We start from the raw sequence: 6,414 nt of genomic DNA, 5'->3' as shown, positions 1-6,414 counted from the left end.
TTAACAAGCAGAATCACTGAAGGAAAGAGAAACACAAGAACTACAACTGACTTCCAGCCACAGCAAAATCAACTGGAGATAAAAGAAGACATTAAATATCTCAAGATCTCAGCAGAGGAGGATTAAACAACTCCACGAACAACATTACAAGCTTCACTTATTAACCACTTTGACTTTATTACTGCCATTCGTCTACAGAAGTTCTTATTAGAATTAACAAAGGTTTAGAAGTTGATGATTTGAGTTTAATTTAAGGTCACCATGACAGAGATCAGCGTTTACTTTAGTTGAGCTCTTGACCCTTGACTTTTGCACTTAAGATTTTCTTTGGCTGCTATAATTGAGTGTTTATAAAACATATTTGTTATGGCACAAAAGCCAAGGAAAAGTCTGATCGAGTGTTGATGGTGAAGGACTGATGATGACAATCATCAATTAGTGACTTGATTCACTGATTTCATTCAGAGTCTGATCTCTGATTAAAAGGGCAACATATTAGTTTCACTCAAAACTGTAATTCTACAGCATAAGATCTAGCCATGTTGAGACATCAGATAAAATGAAGGATTTTACAAATAGTTGTGCACAAAAAGTTTCACAGAAAAGGTATTGCATTATTAAGACTCACACAGACATCAAGAATCAGCATATGAATCTCAACAATGGTGACCATTAAAAAATGATGCATGCTGGGTACTAGCATAATACAAAACTTATCCATGGCTCCCAGCATGCATTGCGGCATAAATCATTTTTTAATGGTCACCATTGTTGAGATTCATATGCTTATTCTTGATTACTGTGTAAGTCAGCATGTTTAAAATCTGATTGTCACAACAATGGGTCTTACAGCAGAATCAGTTCTATTATAATGAATAATACAAGTAATACATCACCTGTCTAATCAGAGATTAGGCTCTGGAAAAGATCAGAGAATCAAGTCACTAAATGATGATTTTTATCATCTAAACACAACCACATGCTCATATTTTCTTTTGGCATATGTGCCATAACAAATGTGTTTTATAAACACTCAGTTACAGCAGCCAGAAGAAAAACTGGTGTTATAAAGTCAAGGGTCAAGAGCCCAACTAAAGCAAACACGGATCACTATCATGGTGTCTTTAAATGAAACTCAATAAATCATTAGCATCTAACCCTCTGTTCATTCTTAATAACAACTTCTGTAGACGCATGACAAAAGTCAAACTGTTTAGTAATAAGTGAAGCTGGTAATGCTGTTTGTGTAGTGGTTTAATCCTCCTCTGCTGAGATCTTTAGAGATTTAAACGTCTTTTATCTTGAGTTGATTTCATCTAAGGCTGTGGTTGGAAGTCAGTTGTAGTTCTTGTGTTTCTCTTTCCTTCATTGATTCTGCTCGTTAACAGCAGGTGTTAATCACTAATGCTCAATAATCACTTAATTAATCACTTAATTTATTGACTGCAATGTATATCTACTTTTAGTAAACTCAACTGAAATAAGTTCAGAGTACTCATAACTATTGTTTTTATAAACTTAATTGAATTAAGGCAATCGGTGTCCTCAAATGTAATAAGTTAGCTTAACTTATTGAATTTGACTTTGTATTACTGTTTTAGTGGACTCGATTAAAATAAGTTCAGAGTAGTCATAACTATTGTTTTTTATAAACTTAATTGAATTAAGGCAATCGGTTTCCTCAAATGAAATGAGTTAGCTTAACTTGTTGGGTTTTACAGTGCATAAAGAGATGCACTGTAGATGCATCTGTTAAATCTGTTCATCATATAAAGCGGTCATGTCTCTTCAGAAGACTTGGATTTAACCACTCGATTTACATGGATTTATTTTACGATCTCTTTATGAACGTTTTCAACTTTGTCTGAGTTCCCTTTCAAAGTGGAACTTCGGCTGTGTCTGGTATTGACTCTATGGGTATTGTCATCAGCGTGACTGGTGTGTGAGGCATGTGTAAACAAAAAACAATAATCATTATGTAATGGAGTTACACGTCATCAGCTTTTTTGTCTTCAGGACTGCTTGTTTGTATGCGTCTATAAGACAAGAGTCCGTTGGAGTATTCGACTCTTGAGGGAGCTGGGTGCACTCATTATGTTGCATTTGAGGTAAGAAGCTCTGATCTCGCTTGATTTTCTCCTGAGGGATAACAATCTAGAGTTTGCACTGAGCGTGTTCGGCTCTTTACTCCTTTCATGCTTCCGAAGCTCCACACAATCTATCACTTCACAGATTTCGGCACCAATGTAGCAAGGTTAGTAATTCAGGGAAGGAGGAGGCGGGAACCGGCGAACGTTTAAAGGAGCCGTATGTAAGATTGTGGCCAAAACTGGTACTGCAATCACTTTCAGAGCGGTGTGTCCCCTCCCCCTCCCCCCTGACTCGAGGTTGCCAGATAGGCTGCAGGATCCAGCAGGAACGTAGGCTGCTACGTAGCTGTGGTAACTAGAGCAGAGCTGGCAACCCGGATGCTGAAACACAACTGACTTCGTGATTGGTAGATAGGTGGAGGGTGGGGCTTCAGGCCAAAACACAACATGACAACATCAACATCAGTTGAGGGCTGCAACTTCACTTTTAAATGACAATATCCTGGCCGGACTACTGTTGTCAGTGATATAAGTATTTGAAATTAACATGATTTCTTAATGTCTAGGGACATATCAGGGCCATTTTATGATTAATTGAAATACATTTCTTACATACAGCTCCTTTAACACTTTAATATATAACTAAACACAAAAGGAAAGTAAAAGCTGCAGCCCCTCACGACCTGGTCCTCTCTCATCTTTCACTGTTGTCGCTCCTCCTGACAGCATCAGTTTTATGAGCTATAGTTCAGTGGCATAAACTACTGTCAGGCTGTTGTGGAAACAGACTTTCTTAGTTGCATTTTAACCAATTATACACTCTAAAAACTGCTGGGTTGAAAACAACCCAAGTTGGGTTATTTTATAACCCAGCTGCTGGGTCAAAAAGGGTCTCACCCAGCGCTGGGTTATTTTAACCCAACATGTTGGGTTATTGATTTAACCCAACATGTTGGGTTATGTTTTCTACCCAAAGTTGGGTAGAAATTACTAAATTGTTGGGTTGAACTGACTAAACAATGGGTTGAAGAATACAACCCAAATTATGGGTCATGGGTATCATTTGGATTAAAAATTACTTTTTTCAATTAACCTTTGCATTATGAAAGCAACTTGTAGTTATTTTTATAAAATTAAAGATAATATTCAAAACATTATTCTATCAATGCATGTTTGTATTTCTTATTTACCAATTAAAAGATCTTCAATTGACATGAGTTGGTCTTTAAAAATATATTTATTCATTTCATACAATTCATTACAATTTAAAATGAATTCATTAGCAATTGATTAAACATTTAGTTCAAGTTCAAGGATTTAAATGGAATTAAATTGAGCCTGGAGAATTTTGACCTCATTTGCCTCTTGTCCAGGGATTTCAAAGAGCGCTGTTTGGATAAACTCCCAAACTTTGCTGCAAACTTTTGGGTATGCGATGTCAAAAACAAAAAAAGCCTTAAAGCAGACATCTACAGCTCCCAGAAGGGAAGGGTGCTCCAGACCCGTCCCATTGATGACAACAAAGGCCTGGGAGCACTGATGCCCGTCCCCCAACATGAGTACAAAGGGGTACTCTGTGGGTGCCTTTGTCAGGTATTCCGCCAGGTTAGTTCCAACCTGTAAGAAAAACAAAACAAAAGGAAGTTGTTTGAAGAGGTCAGGTACTTGTAACAGCAACAGCAATATCACCAGAGTTGTCATGATTTACGTGCTATGCCTTAGCTTCATAATAAGGAAGAAAAATAAATTCAGGTAAAAATCATTGTAACTTACAGGCTTAACATCAATAAAAGCCCTTCTGAACTCAAGGCGGCTGGGGCAGCACAGTTTTCTGCCAACCTTGTATACCCCGGTTGGCAGCAACACCGGGAGCAGCTGCAACGCAACCTCCCCTTGTTTTTCTGTAAAATATATATGATAGATTCATCAGTCAAATACAACAGTAAATGTATCTTATGGTTGGAGGAAGGAAGATTTTTCACAATATAGGAAAAGTGGGTAACACTTATTGTTTTCCCTGGTAACTAACCAGTAGTCCCCTAATAAGGCTGAGTTGGGAGTTCACCAGTAAGTACTGGTTAACTACCCAGCAGTTCCTGATTAGTTCCCTAGCAAGTAACCAGTAGTTCCTGATTAGTTGCCTAGCAAGTAACCAGCAGTTCCTGATTAGTTCCCTAGCAAGTAACCAGTAGTTCCTGATTAGTTGCCTAGCAAGTAACCAGCAGTTCCTGATTAGTTCCCTAGCAAGTAACCAGTAGTTCCTGATTAGTTCATCTGGTAACACTTTACAATAAGTGACACAAAGAATGCTTAGTTACTAGGGAACTCCTTAGGGAACTAATCAGGAACTAATGGGTAGTTCCCTAGTAACCAAGGAATTTTTTTGTACCTTATTGTAAAGTGTTACCAAAAAGTGTTAATTGATTAATTGTTTGCAATACAGAAACAATAAACAATGTATAAGCAGAAGAGAAGTCCCAGTGTCCCACAAGCGTAAATCTCAAATCAACATTCTACAAATAACATTACCTGCTGAAAGAAGATCAAAGTTTTTTGTGATCTCCGTTTTTTCCTATTGTGCCAGATTGATGATCCTTGGGGCGAATAGTGTGTTCCAATTTGCTGTCAATTTGTCTGGGGCCTCGGGCTGCAGCATCACAAAATCTTGGGATATCTAAGTCCAGGAAAAGTGCAGGAAAAGTCAATGATTTAGTAAGCAATGGGGCACAAATATTTAACAGGGTCACACATACAAAATACACAACATTCATTTATTCAACCAGTACTTACAATACTATGCAGTATTACACATGAGAGAAAGAGAAAGAAAATTGGCATGGTGTTTAATTCTAACAATGAAATGGATTGTTACATACCTTCAAACGCAGGGATTAAATTAATAAGGTTCCACTCAGTTTGTCCTTCACAAAGTTATCTATTAGAAAGACAAAGACAAAGAAAAAGGACACTCAATAAATATTTGATTACTTATAGTTGATTGCTTAGAGTTTTGAACTTGTTAAAAGACAAGTTCTGTTTTTTGCAACCTGGACCTTATTTCTAGCATGAAATATGTTAATTTACTCACACAAACAATTGTGCGTAGATCTCCTGAATGAATGCAAGTTACACCAAATTGTTTAGGTGAGTAAATTAACTTATTTCATGCTAGAAATAAGGTCCAGGTTGCAAAAAAATTAACACCTGAACACCTCCTTTAACTCTCTATGGTAGGATGAGGCTGAGAGAGGAGAGGGGGACGTGGGAGAGAGGTAGAGGAGCAGGGGAGGGGTGTGTGGAGGGGAATAGAGCGGGGGGAGAGATGGAGGGGAGCAGGTTTTGCACTGATGTAAAAAGACTGACAGTGACACAATAAGACCTCATGTTAGCAAAATGTTTTAATCTTTTAACTCTAAAAAGAAAAAAAAATTAATAAACATGTATGTTCTTTAATGTTTGATTATAATTTTACTGTCTTCACATAGATTGATACGATTTTATCAATAATAATGCCACTGACGATTCTGATTATCGATCCGATTCTTTAACGATTCTCTTATCGATTCTTAATAGCACTGTATGGAAAAATTTAGTCATATGCTTTTAAAACAAAAACAAGTGGTTTTATTTATTTTAAAGTTTAAGCTTGAGTAAGCAAACTGTACTTTTTTATGTAATGCATAGAACCTTATTGTAAAGTGTTACTGATTATACACCGATTCAGACGTCTCCTGAGTTCACTGTTGGAAAGATCAGTTGTTTTAACCATTCATGATAATGAATCGGTTCAAAGGAGTCATTAGTTCGCGAATTGGACGTGTCGTGCCCGTTGTGTGATTATCCCAGCATTTAGGACATGGACATCCAAGATTTGTGTCAACACAGAAAACATTTCAACACTGGATAGTTTTTTTCGTTTGATTAAAGTGTTGTTTTATGTCAGCTGAATGTCCGGAATTTTTTTCAGAGAAGATAAGACAACTTATTTAGCACAATTCACACCAGCGGTAATTCAGGAAAAAAATATCTCCGAATGCTCCACATGAAACTTTGGTCTTCCGACCTTTTACCACCGTGTCGATTTATTTTGATTAATATGTGCGAGGGAGAGAGAGCAAGACAGCGCTTAGTTTGGAGACGGTGAAGTCTTGTTTACAGAGTGCGCGCGCGCGCGACCGGCTCTCTCTCTCTCTGGTGGTTCTTTCAGTTAAGCATACGCCGTCACAAACGCAGCTGTTCATCTACATTACTCACCGATCAAATAAGACTTTGGCGGGCGCTAAAACAAGTTCAATGCAGGAAAATGCATGCGCGAGTTTACATT

General features: G+C 37.6%; 1 long non-coding RNA gene across 1 annotated transcript; it reads right to left on the bottom strand.

Moving 5' to 3' along the window:
• Positions 1 to 3,309: 3,309 nt before the first annotated feature.
• LOC311090153 lies at positions 3,310 to 5,472 on the bottom strand. The gene is made up of 4 exons (XR_014607852.1): positions 4,967 to 5,472; positions 4,620 to 4,764; positions 3,864 to 3,991; positions 3,310 to 3,707 (listed from the first exon to the last, which is right to left on the bottom strand). It is a non-coding gene; the product is annotated as an uncharacterized lncRNA (long non-coding RNA).
• Between the last annotated feature and the right edge of the window lie 942 nt (positions 5,473 to 6,414).

This window comes from Abramis brama, assembly GCF_963993115.1.
Source record: "Abramis brama genome assembly, chromosome: 10".
NCBI classification, from domain to species: Eukaryota; Metazoa; Chordata; class Actinopteri; order Cypriniformes; family Leuciscidae; genus Abramis; species Abramis brama.
This window is presented reverse-complemented; position numbering and strand designations above follow the sequence as displayed.